General features: G+C 43.2%; 1 long non-coding RNA gene across 1 annotated transcript in view; it reads left to right on the forward strand.

Moving 5' to 3' along the window:
* The window catches only part of LOC137570654 (uncharacterized), a 91,129-nt gene that overhangs the window by 36,297 nt on the left and 33,247 nt on the right, over window positions 1–21,585 (forward strand). Inside the window, exons 2-4 of the long non-coding RNA XR_011031126.1 lie at window positions 11,914–12,236; window positions 13,672–13,806; window positions 14,836–15,032. This is a non-coding gene — a long non-coding RNA (uncharacterized lncRNA). The remainder of the gene's footprint in view (window positions 1–11,913; window positions 12,237–13,671; window positions 13,807–14,835; window positions 15,033–21,585) is intronic.

Genomic DNA, 21,585 nt, shown 5'->3' on the forward strand with positions numbered 1-21,585 from the left:
CAGCTCTTACCCCTAGAGGATAAGCGGTTACTTCTCCCTTGTATGATTACCTGGGATGATAAATCTGAAGTCTCTGAGGCCTTCATTGATTCAGGCTCAGCGGCTAATTTTATGGATTACGAATTTGCTAAGAAATTGGGTATTCCGCTCACCCCGGTAAAACCACCTCTCCAGGTTATGGCAGTGGATGATTCCCCCCTGCAGCGTAACCATCCTCTGTCCCAGACACCAGAGGTGGAAGTCACTATAGGGGTGCTGCATAGAGAGAAATTGCAGTTTTTTGTTTTGCGCATGACAACCTCCACAGTCATCCTGGGTATGCCGTGGTTACACCTTCACTCCCCTCTGATAAATTGGGCTACCGGTCAGCTAACGAGCTGGTCAGCCCATTGTTTTCGTCATTGTTTAGGGAAGGTGACCTTAGGCCAGACCAGGATTCATGTGGAGGGAGTTCCAGAACAGTATGCTGAGTTTTCGGACGTGTTTTGTCTCAAAGCTGCCGATAAACTACCTCCACATCGCCCTTTCGATTGCCCCATTGATCTCCGATCGGGTTGTATGCCCCCTAGAGGTCATCTCTACAATTTGTTGGGCCAGAAAAGGTGGCCATGCAGGAGTACATCCGTGAAAACGTAGCTAAGGGATTCATTCGCCCTTCCTGGTCGCCTGCCGGAGCAGGTTTCTTTTTTGTGAAGAAAAAAGACGGAGGCCTTCGGCCATGCATTGATTACCGGGGACTGAATAAGATCACGGTTAAAAATCGCTATCCATTACCTTTGATAGACGATTTATTCACTCAGGTCACCAATGCTAAGATTTTTTCGAAGTTGGATTTGCGGGGTGCATACAATCTGGTGCGGATCAGAGAGGGCGATGAATGGAAGACGGCCTTTAACACACCCGACGGGCATAACGAGTACCTGGTGATGCCCTTCGGGTTGTGTAACGCCCCGGCCATCTTTCAGGAACTCATCAATGAGGTTTTCAGGGAGGTGTTGGGTAAATTTGTCCTAATATACCTGGACGATATACTAATCTTCTCAGACAACCTCTCTGAGCACAGGGCTCATGTCAAATTCGTGCTGCACAAGCTTAGACAAAACAGACTTTATGCTAAATTGGAGAAATGCATTTTTGAGGTGACATCTGTTGCTTTTCTGGGATACATAATTTCCACCTCGGGCCTTTCTATGGACCCTGCCAAAGTCTCTGCTGTCCTGGAATGGCCTCAGCCAGTAGGACTCAAATCTCTCCAGAGATTTTTAGGGTTTGCTAATTACTATAGAAGGTTCATAAAGGGGTACTCCACAGTCGTAGCACCCCTCACCAGTCTTGCTAAGAAAGGGGCAGATACCAACCACTGGTTCCCCGAAGCTCTGGCTGCTTTCTCCACTTTGAAAGAACTGTTTTGCTCTGCACCCATTTTGAGACATGTAGACACCTCTTATCCATTTATTGTAGAGGTTGACGCCTCAGAAGTCGGGGTAGGGGCTGTGCTGTCTCAACGCTCTGGGCTGCAGGGAAGATTACACCCGTGTGCCTATTTCTCTTGGAGGTTTTCACCAGCAGAGAAAAACTACGATATAGGCAACAGGGAGCTCCTAGCCATTAAGTTGGCCTTTAAAGAATGGCGTCATTGGCTAGAAGGAGCAGAACATACGATTACAGTCTACACTTATCACAAAAATCTGGAATACATTGAGGGGGCTAAGAGATTGAGTCCCCGTCAGGCTTGGTGGTCACTGTTTTTTTCAAGATTTAGATTTGTAAATACGTACACTCCGGGTAGTAAAAACATTAAGGTGTATGCCTTGTCCAGATGTTTTGAGCCAGAGACAGCACAGCCCTCAGACCCAGAGACCACTGTCCCACAGAAAGTAGTGCTGGGAGCCACAGAGCCTTGGAAAGACTGGACGGAGACTTTAAGTCCCTTCCAGCAGGATGTCCCTGAGGGAAAGCCTGAAGGGGTTATATTTGTACCACTGCCATTTCATCTCCAGATTTTGAAGATGTTCCACTCGCACAAAAATGCTTGACATCCAGGGGCCTCCAGAACACAAGACTTGGTTTCTAGGTGTGCTTGGTGGCCTTCTCTGGCAACGGACTGCAAGGAGTATGTTAGAGAGTGTGCAGTGTGTGCAAAAAGCAAACCCTCCCGTCTGGCACCTGTGGGAACGTTGCAGCCTTTGCCCACCCCGAGTGAACCGTGGACCCATCTGTCCATGGATTTTATGGGTGAGCTTCCGAGGTCTGAAGGCATGTCGGTCATTTGGGTGGTAGTCGACCGTTTCAGCAAAATGGCCCATTTTGTGCCCTTGAAAGGACTCACCTCGGCCCAGGAGTTGGCCGATCTTTTCATCATCCACGTTTTCCGACTACATGGCATTCCGGAAAACATAGTGTCAGATCGGGGAGTCCAATTTGTTTCTAGATTTTGGAGGGCATTTTGTCATCAAATGGGCATGGAACTGTCATTTTCGTCGGGCTACCACCCACAGACCAATGGTCAGACGGAGAGGGTTAATCAGTCATTGGAACAGTTTTTAAGGTGTTATGTTGCGGAGGCGCAAAATGATTGGGTTAAGTTCTTGCCATATGCAGAATTTGCGCACAATAATTTGAAAAGCTCTTCTTCTGGGTTTTCTCCGTTTCAGGTGGTAACTGGAAAGTTGCCCAAATTCTCCCCATTACCAGTAGCTTCCACTCCGTTTCCAGCTCTGGAGGCTTGGCAAAAATCATTTAAAGCCATTTGGGGAATCGTGAAAAAGAATTTGGAGAAGGCTTTTCAAAGTCAGAAAGGTCAAGCTGACAAGAAACGATCCTTAGAGTGGAAGTTCCGACCAGGAGACCTGGTCTGGGTGTCCACACGTCATTTGACCCTGAAACAACCCTCGCCCAAGTTAGGTCCCAGGTTTGTGGGCCCTTTTGCTGTAACCAGGAAGATCAACAATGTTACTTATGCCATTGATCTTCCTGCCAGCATGCGTGGTGTAAGATCTTTTCATGTGTCCCTGCTTAAGCCAGCAGTCCATGTGGGTGCCACTCCTCCTCCTCCTGTGATGGTGGACGACCAACCTGAGTACGAAGTAGAAAAGATTTTAGACTCACGTGTTGTACAGAACTTAGTGCAGTATCTAGTTCACTGGAAAGGATATGGTATTGAGGAGAGAACATGGGTACCTGAGTGTCGCATGCATGCGGACAAATTAAGAAGGGAATTCCACGCTCTTTATCCTGAGAAACCGGGTAGGAGCTGTCCGGAGTCCACTCCTCAGGGGGGGGGGGGGGGTACTGTGAGAAAACGTGGAAAAGCCGCCGCAAGTACTCAGAGTAAGGCGGCTGATTCCGCGTCCAACATGGCAGCTTGCGCGCAGAGACCTGCCTTGACAGAGCACGGAGAAACCGCAGCATGCTCAGTGAACAGGGCGGCGGATTCCGCGTCCGACACGGCAGTTTGCACGCATAGGCCTACTTCTGTCAGTACTGCTGAATGCGGAGAAAACGCCACATGCTCGGACAGCAGTGCGGCGGATTCCGCGTCCAAAACTACGGAAGCAGTACAACACATGTCTGGTGTGGCTGGGACTGATAGTCCACACAGGTTCAGAAGGACGCGCGCGCGCGCAGAGAGGCAGAGCATTTATGGCAGCCAGAAGGGTGTCAGCTGACCAGGCCGGTCAGCTGACGATTCTATTTGTTTTCATTGGTCCAGCACTTAGGGGAGGCGCAGGAGAGCGCTGGTGTATATATACTGGGTGCTGGTCATTTCTCTGGTGTCTGGCGTTGCGATCACTATGTGGTAGCATTCAGACCTTGTCAGTATCTGTGTATATTAGACCAGTTTCCTAGGTGTTGATGATCAAGGAGCTCACACCTTAGTTTAGGAATTCTGTTATTATTTGTGTTATTATCTAGACCAGTTTCCAAGGTGTTGATGACCAAGGAACTCACACCTTAGTCTAGGAATTCTGTACCATCTGTATTATTATTTAATCTAGACTAGTTCCAGGGGTGTGGAGGATCTCGGAGCTCACACCCAAGTCTAGGCATTGTTGATTATCTGTTATAACCTTCTGCTTTCCTGACCATTCTTCTGATCTCTGATTTTGTACCTTTGTCATTCTGTTACTCTGTTGCCAAACTCTGCTAGCCTTAGGATTCTGCATCTGTCTCCTGTCTCTGTACTTTATCTGTCTGTGTGTTACGACCCGGCCTGTCCGACCTCGAGAACTATCTTCCCTGTTGGGAGATAGTTCACAGACCTGTCAGTGACACTCCACCTTTGGTGTCGCTCACACTCTGGTCCTTCCCACTCTCAGTCTGGCTCCGTCCCTTGGGGAGCATCAGACCTGTGGAAGGAATCTGATCTCTAGCAGTATCTCATACTGCCTAGCACCCTCATTACGGGTGTCCTTCTCAAAGTATTACTGTTGCACCAAACACTCGTATTACTCAGGTGTCCAGAGGTTAGAGATATATCTGATTATCGGTGATACTGCAGATCATCAATAATCGAGTATATATCTGTATTCTCGGTGATACTGCAGATCACGGTAATCAGATCCTCTCTGTGTTACACCGATCGTTACAATGCCCCTTCACCATGGATACACTAGGTTTAGTATATATTTTTCCCCTGGTTTTTGTCCTCTAAACCTAGGTGCGTCTTATGGTCAGGAGCGTCTTAGAGCCCGGAAAATACGGTAGTACTTACAGTATATATTTACTGTACAAGTCAGCAACATATCAGTTGTGTTATACTGTGTGCAGTGTCCACCCCATAAAAAATTATCTTCTTTTGATTCCCTGTGTATTTTCACTCAGGGTGACTGTTACAAACTGTGTATTTTAGGGGTTCACAGAGTTGAACCCCAGAAAATTACACAATTAAAATAAAATGTATGCTTATTTACAGTCACATACAGTTGGATTTTTCTCCTAGGTGGCATTTTTACACCTACCGGTAATCGATAAAATGCCTTTTAAAGTGGTCTGAAACTCTGACATAATATTCAATAAAAATGTGTTTTCCTACTTTTTATTACTCATACAGTTATCATATTTACCTTTGTGCACACATAATATTGTCTGTTTACAAATTACAAGTTTCCAAACTGTAGTTTTTCCTGCCCTGAAAGCTGCCATTGCATTTTATTGTTTTTTTTTTTATTATAACTGCTTTTTATTATACAGTATATTACAATCTTCTAATGAGCTATTCTGAACACTGTGTGTGCCTGAAGCTGAGAGAGTTTCTCATAGAGTGTTTGTTTACATTCCAGTGTTGATACATGTGTGTTTAACAAGTAAAAAAGAAACTGTTATCTCCAGTTTGTATGAGAATTTGAAGCTGGATAGCAGGAGAAAGTGCTTTGTTTAACCATTTCAGTGATGCTCTGCTAGAATTTTTTTCTGGGATAGTAGCTTTAAAGCTGTAAGGAATCTTTTAGAGCGAAGTAGAAACGCTGACTTTCAGACCACTTAAGCCAAGTAAGAAAATACTTATAATAATTATAATGGTGGTATTCCTCCTACTACTTGATACTTTTTCAAATGCAGACTGCTGAAAAGTTATTTTAAACAGATGATGACGATTTGGAGAATAAGTGAACTGAATAAGAGCATCTCTCTCTATCTCATTTTCTCCATCCATTTCTTGCTTCTCTCTACTGACAGGTGGACTTGTAAATAACAATGTGGTCACAGTTAGCACAGCCTGAAAAAGAAGAATGCATTTTCAGAAAACATTGGTGCTGCCCAATCATTTTTCTGCTGCTCTGTATGCTTGTCACATTGGTTTAAGTATACGTTTCTGATGTAATTTATGAAAATGAGATGCTTGCATAGCTCCTTTGACCTCTTTGATCCTTTTGCTCCAAATTTATGGTTTATACAGATGCTTATTTACATTTACTACTGCAATTACTGTTTCTGGCTTTGTGAATCTTTGGCTGATGATTCCCCATAAGATCATGACATCTACTTGATTAAACTGCATAAACCTCTTATGGTACAATATGTGGATTGTCAACTTTGTGTAATCATGTTGTGTGTGAGATCTGAAAACATAATCTCTCCATTATGAGAATTGGATATGTAAATTGCATACAATTTAATGCTATTTGCTGAGATAAAATCGTATAATATATTTCTGGTTATTGGAATTCTTCATGTAACCTTTTCAATGTCAACAGTTCTATTAGAAATATTTCAAAGAGGATTTTGTTTGTGAGTACATTCCTGTTTTATGTAATAATTTGCATATCAGTACATCTGCAGCCCCTTCCTACACTTTCCTTACCCCCCCCCCCCCCCCCCCAACCTAACAAAGTTTTTAATAATACCCTAACCACCCACCCATTTTTCTGCCTGATTTTAAATTAAAGGACCACTATAATGAAAAAAAGTAAGCAGTTAAAATCTGACTTACTAGACTCGTCCATTCCTCATGGGAGGTTCTCAGTACTTGTGCAAGCAAGTTGGGAAGGCTTGGCTGGTAACTTACTATTTTGGCAGGTAGGCTCAGAAACTGCTGTCCAGGAAATGGTTTTGAAAACAAACAAAAAACCTCAAAGAATCCCACATGAGGAGATTGACTAGTCCAAAACCTGTCAGATCTGTCACATTTTAACAGCTTAGTTTTTTCCCTATAGCGCTCCTTTAAACACTATCTGAACTGACATGTGGCCTGATGAGATAAACATAGGTACATATAGTGCTATGGGCTGGATGCCTTATGAACCTGATGCGGTAAAGTTGCCATGCACAGGCAATGCACAGCAATTTAAATGTTACTAAAGCCAGAAAAGCACCGCCTGCTAACCCATTGGCGCCAAGAATTGCTATGGTAAAGTAACTGTGCACAAGTAACACACAGAAATGGTCCCATTACTAATGCTGGGGGAGCACTGCCTGTTAACCCATTACCGCTGCATTATGCTATGGCAATAGTGCCTTCTCAGATGCACAAACTGCCCATGCCATGTGCCCCCAATACCATCACAGATGGTTGAATTGTGTGCACATAGGCTAGATTGTCCTACTCCTCTTTAACCTGTAGATCATGCCCTCCATGATTTCCAAAAGCTTTTAAAGTTTGATTTGTCAGACCATATGACAGTTTCCCACTTTAATGTAATTGATGTAAATAAGCTTGGGCCGAGAGAAGGCAGTTCTTTATAAGTTTTTCAATCAAGTGTTTTTCCCGGTGTCTGTAACCATAATCATCAGGACAAGACAAAATTAAATGCCAAGTATCTTAATTCTGCCCTGGGGTGCCAGAAAAGGTCCCTGACCCACTTTACTCATTCAGAAAGCTGCATGTTTGTCCTTATTTGGCAATGCATACTGTCAGGAACCGGCCCGCGGCACGCCTGCGTATACGGTTCCCGACTGTGGGTTTGACCAGATTAAGCGGGGAACAGCCTTATTTAAGCTACAAACCAGGCTGGGACCCCTCAAACACTTCCCACTGCCACCACTAGCCATTGCTAGACACGTCCACTCAGCTGTCGAGGGCTCAACGCGCACTCTGCATTTTCGTATTTGGGTCAGCTTTGCGCTTAGGCCGAATACGGGAACGCCACGCACCCACACACACAGTACAGTTGTACAGTAACACAGCACAATCAGGCACTGATTTGTAATGCAAGTTACACTGTCGTGCAGCAAAACCACTAACAGTCGTTCCGAACGATACTGTTAGACTTCCCACTCGGCTGTCGAGCGCAGAAGTGCCTCATACACACAATGCAATTACAATCTCATACGGTAGTGTTGCTCAAGCGTACAATTAGGCATGAAACTTATACACGGTTACACTTCAGTCTCTTCTAGGCTATGAGTGTTAGTTTAGTACAGCAGAAGTCAGGCTTATTAAATAACGATTTAATATTCCATAAAAAACGTGGAACAATGCAGAACTTAATATATACAAAAGATTACAAAAAACAAAATAAAAAGTTACAAAAGTAAGAGTTACAAAAATACACACCAAGCAATTTGCTTACCAAAATACAGGGATCCAGATAGAAGAACCTTGGACTTTTGTGGACGGACACAATTCTGGTTAGACCAGGAGTCCAGTAGCTTGGGCCAGGAGACCAGCCGCAGCTACCGCCAGGAGGGGACTGATTTGAGGTATCTGTCCCCCGGTTTTTATAATGAAATATTCGCCTCGAGGCTGTAAGCCTGTGTGGACGGGGGGGGGGGGGGGGGGACTAGATTTAATTACATCCTCAGTCATAATGAGATTTCCAGAGATCCACATGTGAAAAATGTACTATAGCCTACATACATGAAAAGATTTCCCTAGTCCAAGTTACAGGTGACAACCCCTTGACCGTATTTCCTAGCTGATCAAAGATAAGGATATAGTTTGCACCTCCACCAATAATTTAATTTCCTCACAACGAAATAGTGTTTAACACACAGGAGGCTCTTCCTCAAGAGTTCTTGACAATGCTTTAGCAGCCTTCCTCAACAGGAGTGTAAACGTTTCAAGTGTCAATGACTTCAACACTTCACTTCTGCCATTGTCTGATCACCCAAGCTCCATTCACTGAAGTCCTCTTTAGATGCAAATGTAGTACAGCCAGATGACCATCGCTTCAAAGCAGAATACACATGTGAGATATAGCAGACAGAAAAATGACAGAGATATGTTCCTGTACTCCCTAATATCATCAGCACCTCAATATATCACCACACATACTAGATGATCAAAGAGACAACTTGCTTTACATCATCAGTCCCAGAGACAACATTAACATTGTTGGTAGTTATACAAATGTACAATCTGTACAAATGTAGTTATAAGTATGTACAATCTGTACCATTCGTAAAGCTCAGTTAGAGATTCCCACAAATAACTTTCTATAAGTACAGATGTGTCTTTTGGCATGATTGTTGCAACAACTCTTAAGGGGCCCATACACTTACCAATTTTCTGCCGATATACAGCCGATTCGATCACTGTGATCGAATCGTCTGTGAAATCATTGCGCAAACGCTGACCGAACGATCGATTTCCGTCCGAGATCGATCGTTCCCGTCAATCTGCAGAAGATTTCGCTCGATCGCCGGCGGGTCGGTAGTGCATAGATAGCGGCGTTTGAATGCCCGACGACCGAAGCTAGTGGCAATACATTACCTGATCCGGCCAACGCGAGTCCCCGCTGTCACCGCTGCTTCTTCTCCGCGCTGGGCTCCGAGTCTGGCAGGCTTCACTTCTTCCTGTCCCGGCAGGAAGTTTAAACAGTAGAGCGCCCTCTACTGTTTAAACTTCCTCGGACAGGGAGTACAGTGAAGCTGGAGCCCACAGCGGAGACCAGGGGACTCGCGCCTTCCGGATCAGGTAATGTATGCGGGGGCCCGGGGGGCAGCGGCAGCTTCACAGATGGTGAATCGATTTCATGCTGAAATTGATTCACAATCTGTTTGCAGTAAAGGCAGCCATACGATCCCTCTCTGATCAGATTTGATCAGAGAGGGATCTATCTGTTGGTCGATCTGATGGCAAATCGACCAGTGTATGGCCACCTTTACACTCTTTGTGTACAAATAGGGCTACAAAGTCTCTGTGACGCACATTAAAGGAATACTATCGATGTATGCATTTATTTTTAAATGCTGTATGTTGTAGCACACATTAGGGCAAGTACTAGGAGCAATTTGATTCCTCACACAGCTGTTCCTCTCAGCTGTAAAATCCTCCGTCAGTTTTGGCGTCAGTGTTGGATACAAATGTATCTAAATACTGAGCTCCCAGAGGGCTAGACCATGTCTCTGCAAAGGGGAGATGCTATCAACTCCTCAGTTTATAGTTTAATTATCACCTTGCTGAAAGAATCTTGTTGATATGGTGGTAAGGGGTTAAAGATTCTAGCAATGTGTGTTTATTATCTTTGCTTCTCTTTACTGATAAAGATACTAATAATGCTAATTGTAGACAGTGGTCTGCCCCTCTCAGCAGCTTGTAAAGTGGATGCAGCCTGGAGTGAATGCCTCAAGCAGGCAGCCAGTCTGAGTGTAAACACAGACTCGTGGTATAGCTAGTTATATTCCAGCAATATTCCAGCTCATTTAGTTACCTGTTACCACCTCAGATCAGCCTATTTCTCCTCATGTCTGCTGCATGCTGTGAGTGACACAGTGAAATATATTTGTGAGCTGTGTGACAGAGTAACCAAGCAGCTCAGGGTGACCCAAACTACTATGAGCTGTGTGAGAAATGAATTTTTAAGCAGGGATAGTGAGAGAGAGACCTGGGTGAATAAATAAAGTGCCCCTAGCACTAGTGGTAATGTGTACACTAATATAGAGTATTAAAAAAAAAGTCGTTTCAATCGATAGTACTCCTTTAAGATGAAATCACACATTCAGTAATCCAAACTAAGTGATCAGTTGTTGACACACATCCCCTAGATAAGAAGAGGCAAGTGTTTGTTTTTTCCTATTTTCTTTTTGTTTATTAAACATACTGTACTTTCAAAAATGTTCATTTTCACAATTATCACCTAGACCAAATAGCCAGTTAAGGCTAGGTTAAAGATTTAAAAGTTTATAATTAAACCACCTATTGCTGTATCACAGAAAGAACCAGGCGGCATTACTATTTACATTGAACCCAGAGGGATGATTTGGGCAGTCTCCGAGTAAGTCTTCTCCAAGGTTTATGATTTGGGCAGTCTCTGGGAAGTCTTCTTCAAGGTTTATGATTTGGGCAGTCTCTGGGAAGTCTTCTCCAAGGTTTTTGATTTGGGCAGTCTCTGGGTAAGTCTGCTCCAAGGTTTATGATTTGGGCAGTCTGCACGTATGTCTTCTCCAAGGTTTATGATTTGGGCAGTCTCCAGGTGTGTCCTCCCCAAGGTTAATGATTTGGGCAGTCTCCGGGTAAGTCTACTCCAAGGATTATAATTTGGGCAGTCTCCAAGTAAGTCTTCTCCAAGGTTTATGATTTGAGCAGTCTCCGGGTAAGTCTCCTCCAAGGTTAATGATTTGAGCAGTCTCCGGGTAAGTCTGCTCCAAGGTTAATGATTTGGGCAGTCTCCCGGTAAGTCTACTAGAAGTTTTATGATTTGGGCAGTCTCCGGGTAAGCCTGCTTCAAGGTTTATGATTTGGGCAGTCTCCAGGTAAGTCTTTGCCAATGTTTATGATTTGGACAATCTCCAGGTAAGTCTGCTCCAAAGTTTATGATTTGTGCAATCTTGTGGTAGGTCTTCTCCAAGGTTTATGATTTGGGCAGTCTCCAGGTAAGTCTGCTCCAAGGTTTATGATTTGGGCAGACTCCGAGTAAGTCTGCTCCAAGGTTTATGATTTGGGCAGTCTCCGAGTAAGTCTGCTCTATTGTTTATGATTTGGGCAGTCTCCGGGTAAGTCTGCTCCAAGGTTTATGATTTGGGCCGACTCTGGGTAAGTCTGCTCCAAGGTTTATGATTTGGGCAGACTCCGGATAAGTCTGCTCCATGGTTTATGATTTGGGCAGTCTCCGGGTAAGTCTGCTCTATGGTTTATGATTTGGGCAGTATCCGAGTAAGTCTGCTCCAAGATTTATGATTTGGGCAGTCTCCAGGTGAGTGTTCTCCAAGGTTTATGATTTGGGCAGTCTCCTGGTAAGTCTGTTCCAAGGTTGTATACAGTGGAACTGCGAGACCAGAGATCACTTTGATGTAGAGCCTGTTGTGCAATATACTGTATCTGCAGAAATGTGCAGCAAGGATGACTCTGCAAGCAAAGCTCTACCAATAAAAGCAATATACATTTTCTCTGTATTGGTTCTTTATAACATAACAATTCAGTCTCCTTGATAAGTTGTGAGGAGAAAACATTTTTCATACCATAGCGCTGTTTGAATTTTAATTTCTATAGAAGGTACAGATATATTTACTAATCCTTTTTTCTTTTAACTTTAGCATGACAAAAAAGAAAGGCTGGAAATCAAAAATCAAGCAAAGAATATTCAGTCATTTTGAAGATGAAGAGCATGACCAAACATGTTCAAAAGCCAACTGTATTCCAAAAGTGGGGGATTCTGAAGTAGAAAATATCAATTTACTTATCAAGGATGCATTCCCAGTACAGACTAATATACGATTTCTCACAGAACTCATTCATCCGTGACTCTGCAATAGAATCTGAAAACAGCTTGGGCTGAAAGGCACCAAACCGTGCACAGAAACTTTATTACAAAGGACACAAACACAGCTAAACATTGGAACGCACTGCAGCATACAGGGTAGGCATCCGTAAATGTTTGCTTAGACATATTAGGAGGAAAGATATCACACATAATAATGCTTTTAGAGGTTAAAGCAATCTGTGACTTTTTATTTTAAGTTCCTCCTTTTAGAAAAAGAAATATTTTTGTATTTGGATAGATCTCATAACCATTATAGGCTAATATAACACCCTTAGGTTAAAGGTTATTTAATACCATTACCTCGGGGTCCTGGAAATCCAGAGGATATGGACTTAGATGACAAGCAGGTCACATTACTTTGACATCTCCTGGATACCTTCCCAGCAGGTACAACATTGTGGGAGTTTGATGCGTCAGTGTGGCTGCCATCTTTTCTCAAAAAAAAAAAAAAGTTTTTCCTAATAATAACAACACTGACAGCATAAACTACCAGCTGTTAGTGTCAGGGCCCTTTTCCATTAGGAAACTCAATTGCACACACAATCATGCTGTGATCGAGTTCCCACACATTTGCTTTCAGGTTTTTTTTTCTTATTCCTTGGAAAAAAAGAGGAGATATACATAAATGCTTGGACATTTCAGGCTTCTTGAATAGGAGGGAATAATTAATAGTGGGAATAGGGGTGGGGCATGCGCCAACCTTGTTAGTCTTGCTTGCGCACAGCCTGTGGGCTAAGTAGGCACTATAGCAGAAAAGGAGAGTGCTGCCTCCAGTGTGTATACCCACCTATTACACATTTCTACATATAGAGGAGGAAGGGGAGGTGACTGTTTGGGAAGTCATTGTAATGAAATTACCAGTCTGATCATAAGAGGCCAAACTAAACAATAGCCATCCTATATCTGTATATAGTCAGTCTGATTCAGGCCAGATGGAGCAATAGAAGCAACTTTCTAGCTAGTGGCTGTGTGTTACTGTATTTTTCTGATCGATCATACTTTATTACATAGGTCTTTAGGGATTGTGAGAGGTAAAATTGAGGATAATGCTAACAGCTTGCCCCAGGCAACATCAATAGCATCTGACAACCACATGTGGCTTGTGCATCACTGGCTGAGGATCAGCGCTAGAAACTAGGACTAGGAAATTCTACACTATCTGTGCTTGTAATAGTAATGAAACAATACACCAAGGCATAGTACACTGCAGGCAAGTCCTCAGCACACATTTTACCAGAGATTTCTAAACAATAACATAGAAACTGGGAACTACAAACTCAAATCTAAGCAGAGAATTTACTCTATTGTCTTAGGTTTGCCAAATAAATCCAAATTATCAAAGAAATGCACATCACAGGAATTATTTGTGGCAGAATCAGTGTTTGTTTTAAGGTCCAATTAAAGCATTGCTTTACCCATAATAGATCAGTCAAATCAGTCTTTAATGTTCTCTTTATTGCAGTAATTGAAGCCTTAAATCCTTTTTAAAGTGTACATCAAAAGAAATGTCTATAAAATTTATTTTAAACAGTTACAGGTAGATTATCTGTGAAGAGCCACAAAACCAGATGTTTCGCAAACTTCAATCACATTCAGCTAGTTGGAGAAAACGTATAATCTTATTGGTACAAGCATGCATGCGCACCTGTGTAATAGGCAGTTGGCTGTGAGTTAACCTTTTTTTTCTAATTCCTCTTTTAAAGATTAATACTGCAGTAAATTGATGTTAGATTTTGTCCTTTACATGTAATTGGTATGCTTCTAAAAATAGTTTTAAAGGGAGAGAAAAATGAAGAGCTCATCAGTGACTTGAGTGTAGCCACTGTACCTCCACCACTTGCAGCTTCGTGTTGTAAACAGACATGGAATCTCTGCTAAACTGAATTGTACACTGCATTGTAAACAGAAATCCAAGCAATAAAGTTCTGTGAATCCCCATAATAAACTATTTCACCAGCTAGTGAAAGGTTGTAACTGAAGCTTCAGTCTAGATGATGACGCACAGCAGCTATTGGAGTAGGCAAGTAACCTCTGTATGTTATTGCACAAACAACCTCAAAGAAACAAGAGATTCCCATGTTTTCCAATATCATTACCATTGTTATGATTTTTAGCAGTAGTAGCCATAATAGTCTTTTATAAAGCACCAGCATCTTCCTGTTAGGAATCCTGATGTTTCCTGTTTTGCCTGTCAGTAATATTTTTACTTTGGATGATTATTATTTACCAGTAGGTGGCTCTCTGCTGACCTAACCCTGCAACTCCCTGCTCCAACTGTAGGTGGTATCTTGTGCCTAGATATAGGAACATATTTCCATTGTCCACCAGCAGATGGCTCCCAGCATAACATTGGTACTCAAAGTGGACCTGAACTCTTTCAGAGGACAGAAGGAAAACATAGTGAAATGCACCCTGTATTTTTTAGAGAGTTTAGCCAGTTTAAACCCCCCCCCCCCCTCATTTGTGTCTAATCACAAGTCGTAATTTGATCTCTCCTCTGTGTCACATGACTTCCACAGCAGAGATGGCAGATAAGCTCATTTGGAAGCAGAGGGTATTAACAATATGTCTGATTCTATGAAAGCAGGAAGTAGACATGCTGCAGATTTATTTTAAGATTCCTATCAGCTGTAACAAAGAAATGTTTTTGTTTAAAGGTTGTTTAAAGGTTATTATGCTGTTGCTTATCTTTTAGAGCAGAGAGAACATTCTGAATTTTAACGATGCAACAGCTGTGAACTGTCCATTTAAAGTGTCCCCTGTGTACCTAACTCAGTAAGGGGGAGCCTCCAGATCCTAAAGATGCTGAGGAGGAAAAGGAGAAGCCGAGGGGATTCAGCGCTGGCTCCTTTGGAAATCCCCTAGTTGCCGCTTGTTGGGATCCTCATACAGGTGCAGTATAAGCTTCCCCTTGGGCTCTGGCAGAAATAGTCAAGCAAGATTGGGTCAGCTCTATTGTGCAGGCGCAAGCCGTCTGGGTCTGCGCAGTAGAGCAGACACAATCGAACTTGCCTGCGTAAGGAGATACATGTAAATATTTTTGCTCTGCAGTGGTTGGGGGTGGGGGGGGGGGGCAGCGCAGGATCCAGTTGGCTGAGGAGGACAGGAAAGCCTTATTAGGAGGCTTCCCCCTCCCAAGGTGAGTACCCTCCAGGGAAACTTTTTTCCCCTACAGGTTTACTTTAAAGATCCCACCTTCACTAGGGAGTTTCCATATCATGCTGCTTTTATAGTTGTGTGGTGTGGTGATCTCACAACAGGGGAGCCTGCTATGGGATCACCGCACCATATAGTGACATGGAAGGAGGTAATATTAGCATCAAAGAAATATACACATTTAGGCTTTGTTCAAATCTAAAATCAAAGTCGCTGACGCCAGCTATTTTCGATTTCTTGCACTTTTTTTGTCCTCTAGGCGCTTACCTGCACGCTTTGATTTTGTGTACAGCTCTTTTCAAAGCGCTTTTGCAGAGCGATTTGTTTTTGAACTCTTTGACCTTGAAAATAATAAATACAATGTATTTATTCATCAAAGCGCGAACGCAATCGCAGCACAAAGCAATTTTGTGAGCATTTTGCGCTTTTCCTATACCTTCCATTGTAGCAAAACCACCCTAAAAATGGTACAGGCAGCGCTTTGCTGAGCGGAATGGGAACGAACCGCTAAGATGTGAACTCTCTCATAGGGAATCATTGCACAAACGCTTTCAAAGCGATTTTGAAAATCGCCAGCGCTTAGAAAAAGCACAAAAAGCCATAGGTGTGAACAAGCCCTCAATGTGAAGTGTTTAGGACAACAACAACAACAATATAACAGCTCAGTCAGGATCAGTCCTTATAAGGACTATAGTGATAAATAGTGGTGAATTGCACAGAGCAAATCACCTACAAGCAGCTACACAAGCACTAGAACACATAGTAATGGCAGCAAAATACACTTAAAGAGGAACTCCAGTGAAAATAATTTAATATAAAAAGTTGCTTAATTTTTACAATAATTATGTATACATGATTTAGTCAGAGTTTGCTCATTGTAAAATCTTTCCTCTCCTAGATTCACATTCTGACATGTATTACATGGTGACATTGTTACTGTGGGCAGATTATGTAGCTGTTCTGGCTTTAACAGACAGCTATAAACAGCCATTTCCTGTGTGTGTCATTGTTACATTGTGGCAGTTTGCCCAGAGTACCGTACGGTACCAGAGCCTCTTGTGGGAGGGGTTTCAGCACAAAATCAGTCATACAGCGCCCCCTGATGGTCTGTTTGTGAAAATCATTATATTTTTCATGTAAAAGTGGGTATCAGCTACTGATTGGGATAAAGTTCAATTCTTGGTCGGAGTTTCTCTTTAAAGTGTACCTGAGATGGGGCCACAGGAATAAAATATACATACCTGGGGCCATTGGCATTCCTGCCATTGATTAGGCTCAGGAGGGGGGAGCTCACCGGGTAACAGACGGGATGGGGTGTCACCAAGGTCTCCCACAGAAGCCATGTTGCAGGAGGGGAAAGCAGCAAAAGAAGGAGGGGCAGCAGGGACAGCGGCGGGAAGGGGGGCCAGAACCCCCACCTCCCTCACCTGGGTCCCCTCCTTCTTGCGCTTCCCCCCTCTAGATTAGCGACGAACAACAGGAGCAGGCGGAAGCGGGCAGAGAGGAATTACTCACCTGCTTCCTGTGTTCCAGGCAATGGCATGCAGTGTCATCGTCACGTGACACTGGTTTCTGCCTTCGCCACTGCTCACTGTGCTTCCTGATTAGTGGAAGCACAGTGAGGGTAGAGAAAGCGGAGACCAGTGTCAAGTGATGATGACGCTGTGCGCTATCGCCTGGAACGCAGGAAGCAGGTGAGTAATTCCTCTCCTGCCGCTCCTGTCTGCCACTGCTGATCTAGAGGGAGAAGTGCAAGAAGGAGAGGATGCAGGTGAGGGAGGTGGGGGTCTGGCCCCCCTCCCCACCACTGTCCCTGCTGCCCTCCTTCCAAGCTTCCCCCATACCGATGGCAACTATATTATCTATTTCGGGGGCAACTATACTAGCTATACTGAGGCAACTATACTATCTATACTGGGGGCAACTATTCTACCTACATTGGGGGCAACTATACTGGTACTGGGGCTACTATTCCACCTGTACTGGGGGCAAATATACTAGCTATACTGGGGGCAACTACACTATCTATACTGGGGGCAACTTTTCTACCTACACTGGGGGCAACTTACTAGCTATACTGGGGCAACTATACTAGCTATACTGGGGCAATTATTCTAGCTATACTGGGGCAACTATACTACCTACACTGGGGGCAACTATACTACCTACATTGGAGCAACTATACTACCTACACTGGGGGCAACTATACTACCTATACTGGGGGCAACTATAGTAGCTACCTAAACTGGTGGGCAACTTTACTACCTATACTAGGCCAACTTTACAGGGTGGAAACTATGCTACCTATACTGGGGGCACCTGTACCTGGCATTACCCACCGTGGCGCGCTTAGCATGCCGCACTCGCTCCTTTCCTTTTTGGGGGGTGTCTTTTAATACCCAGCAACAGGTGTCAAATGCCCTAGGTACGCCGCTGCCTGGGGCTTCCTCCAGCCCTCTACTGCCCAAATACTTCCACACCATCCTCTTCTGACTGCTCATTTGCCCACCACTGGCCCCGGAAACTCCATAAGTCGTGGCCAGTCGGTGCATGCGCCGTCTGACCAGGCGCACTCCCGTCTAACTACCATTGCCGCAAACGTTCTGTCCATGTGCAGTAGTAATGCGCAGGCGCAGAACATGGCCAGGCCACATGTGCGCTGTTGGTCCCAGACCAGAGGACTTTCAGGGGCCAATTGCAGGTGAACAGGAAGTCAAAAGAGGATGGCACGGGAGAGATCAGGCCAGAGGGGGCTGAAGAAAGCTCCAGATATGTATATTTTATTCCCTTGGCCCCATCTCAGGGTCACATTAAACAGCCTATCTAACCGTCCCTCTTAATCTGCAGCAGAAGCCAGCAGCTTCTCTCTCTACACTGACTACAGGCAAAGTGAAAATGGCTGCCAGGTTTGTGCCTTTTATAGGGAGGGGGGTTGGCCCAGGTGGTGATCCTATTCGACTGGCCATCCTGTCCCATGTAACTTCAGGTTGAAAGGTAAAAAAAATGCCTCCCTAGTAAAGAATAAGTAAGTCACAAACAGCTTGTATAGTTTACATTACACACAAACAGGCAAGCAGCAACCGTTCGCCTGGAACTGTTCGCCGAAAAACGTGTTCTGCCATCACTTATCTCAACCAAGCATGATTCCAAACACATAGGGAGAGCCTGAATATACTTAAATGACAATTGAAGTAAGAAGAATATGGAGGCTGCCATATTTATTTCTTTTTAAACAATACCAGTTGCCTGGTAGTCCTGCTGATCTATTTTGGCTGCAGTGGTGTTTGTATTACACCAGAAACAAGCACACAGCTCATCTTGTCAGATCTGACAATAATGTCAGAAACACCTGATCTGCTGTATGCTTGTTCTGGGTCTATGGCTAAAAGTAATAGAGGCAGAGGAACAGCAGGATATCCAGGCAACGGGTATTGTTTAACCTTCCTGGCGGTAAGCCCGAGTTGAGCTCGGGCTATGCCGCGCAGAAGGATTTTCCATTTGCGTAATTTTTTTTACACGCAGCTAGCACTTTGCTAGCTGCGTGTATACCGCGATCGCCGCCACTCGCCGACGATTCGCTGCTACCCGCCACGTTAGAGGCCCCCCCCGAGACCCCTTGCGCAGCCTGGCCAATCAGTGCCAGGCAGCGCTGAGGGGTGAATCGGGACTCCCTCTGACGTCATGACGTCGGTGACGTCATTGCGATCTTCGCCATGGCGACAGGGGAAGCCCTAAAGGCAATCCCGTTCAGAACGGGATTTCCTTATTGGCAAGTGTGCCGGCATCGATCGGAGGGGTGGGAGGGGCGCCGAAGGGAGGGGGGGCATCATGTAGTTAGCGCTAGGCTAGCTACATGATAGAAAAAAAAACGCCAGGGAGGTTAAAAGGAAGTAAATATGGTAGCCTGCATATTCCTCTCATTACAAATGTCCTTTAAGTCAGAGTTCCCCAACCCTATCCTGGAGGCCCACCAACATATTTTGCAGAAAACCACCAACATGTACAGGTGGAGTAATTAGTGTCTGAGGAGAGCTGATTATTGCACTGTTGGTGGGCCTTGAGGACAGGGTTGGGGAACACTGCAAGTTGACTCCCTGGTCCATGCAGTAAGGACCAAGGAAACCACCATTCGACCAAATAGAGCAGAGAGAAGAGTTGTGAATGAAGAGTTAAGTTACCAGGAAAGGAAAAAAAGGGAATGTAATAGAGAAGGGGGAGGGGGGGGGGAGTAAGAGGGGAAAAAACCCTTATTATCACTTCATCTTTTCAAACAATGGATCCATCAATTCAGCTGGATTCTAAATCCCACTAAAGATAGAAAGGCCAGGGGGATTTCAGTCTTGATTAACTCTAAATTACCTATAGCTATGGAGGATGTTCATAAACATGATTAAGGAATTAATCATAGCAGGTAGACTAGACAATCAACAATAACCACGGTCAATATATAGGCACCAAAGGATAACTAGCATTCATTAGGAAGTCAATAAACCAATAATAAAAAACAGTAAAAGTATTAAATGTAAGGTTTCATGTGGCTTTTGACCAGCTTTAGACACATCTAAACAGATCAATACTTTCTCTCAAAGGGTTATGACATCAGTAAAGAATGTGTTCACTCTGGTCTTTACAAAGGAATGATACCTAGTGAAATGAACACCTGGGAGAAGGAGGTTGTATCATTCTCACTAAAGTACATAATTCATGTTCCAGGATAGATTACTTTTCTTCAGCATTCCTTATTACGTGATAATCTAGATGTTAAAATAGGAAATATTGTTTTTTCAGACCATGTTCGCCCGTATTTTTAACGCTACAATGTTCTGATTTACCTCTAGGAATTAGAACCTTGATATGAAGCAATGATGCATTTTTAGGATAATCAGATAAAAATCTAATTCAAACAAATATCAGAATTTTTATTGATCATAGAAATGTAGTCTACTGATTTACAGTCAACATCAGTCTAAAAATGGGCTATATTTCATCACATCTCACCAAACGATTTTTTAGAAAAGGCGGCAAGAAAAATGAAAAAGAATGCAAAAAAAAAAAAAAAAAAAAAAAAACTATAATAAATGAAGGCATACAGAGGACCTTCCTATTATTATTATTTATTGGATTTATATAGCACCAACATATTACGCAGCGCTGTACAATACATAGGAAAACAGACAATGATAACAGGGGTGACCGACAGCACAATACAGGTAATAGACAATAGATACAACAATACAGCTAATAAGCAATAAGATACACAACACAATACTGGTAGTAGCATACGTACAAAAAGGGCGCCCGGACAAAAAGGGCGCGGGGTGTAAACGCTAATTAATAATTAATCATTAATAGCGTTTATAAAAATAGTGTGCTATATTTCGTTTACAAATAATGTTTTACAAAAGTATAAATCATTAAATAATGTTTATGAAATCGGCAATTGTGAAAACTTTAATCTTCCCTGTGTCAAAAGTTAAACTTATAATTACGTTTATTAAAAAAACAATAATATATGTTTAATTGTTATAATTGTATATTATTGTGAATAACCTTCATTTATGGTTTGTTTTTATAATAAAATCTGGAAATATTCTTTATAACGATGATATACAGTAAATATAACTACGTTCGTAATAAGTGTTGTAAAACATTAGTAAGTATTACAAAAATTTTACTAAAACTATACCTAAGCCTACTCTCACACAGAACTCTCCCTGTACCTATCCCTAACCCCTAGACCCCCCTGGTGGTGCCTAAACCTAAGACCCCCCTGGTGGTGCCTAAGCCTAAGACCCCCCCTGGTGGTGCCTAAACCTAAGACCCCCCTGGTGGTGCCTAAACCTAAGACCCCCCTGGTGGTGCCTAAACCTAAGACCCCCCTTTATTATGTGGATAATAATGTTTTACTAATTGTGGCTGCAAAAAATATATTGCAATTTACGTTACGTACTGATCGCTTTATTTTGTGAATAATAATGTTTTACAAACAGTAAGGGATAAAACTTTAAATAATGTTTTAATTAGTTAAATTAGATAAATATGTTTACGTTTAAAAGATGCAATACAGGCGCTGCTCCAACTTGAAAATTCCTCTATATATCTTTTTCACCAGCTGCTCAGGATAACCATATCCACAATAGGTATCAAAAGAAACTCCAGATGTAAATCCACAGCGCTAGGCGATCACACTGTTATCTGTTATCCGTAGACACCACAGTGTGTATTCTCAGACAGTGACCATCACCAAGGGTTAAAATCACCAACAGGTCACTCACTGGCATTAAAAGCA

Source organism: Hyperolius riggenbachi, chromosome 4, assembly GCF_040937935.1.
Source record: "Hyperolius riggenbachi isolate aHypRig1 chromosome 4, aHypRig1.pri, whole genome shotgun sequence".
NCBI classification, from domain to species: Eukaryota; Metazoa; Chordata; class Amphibia; order Anura; family Hyperoliidae; genus Hyperolius; species Hyperolius riggenbachi.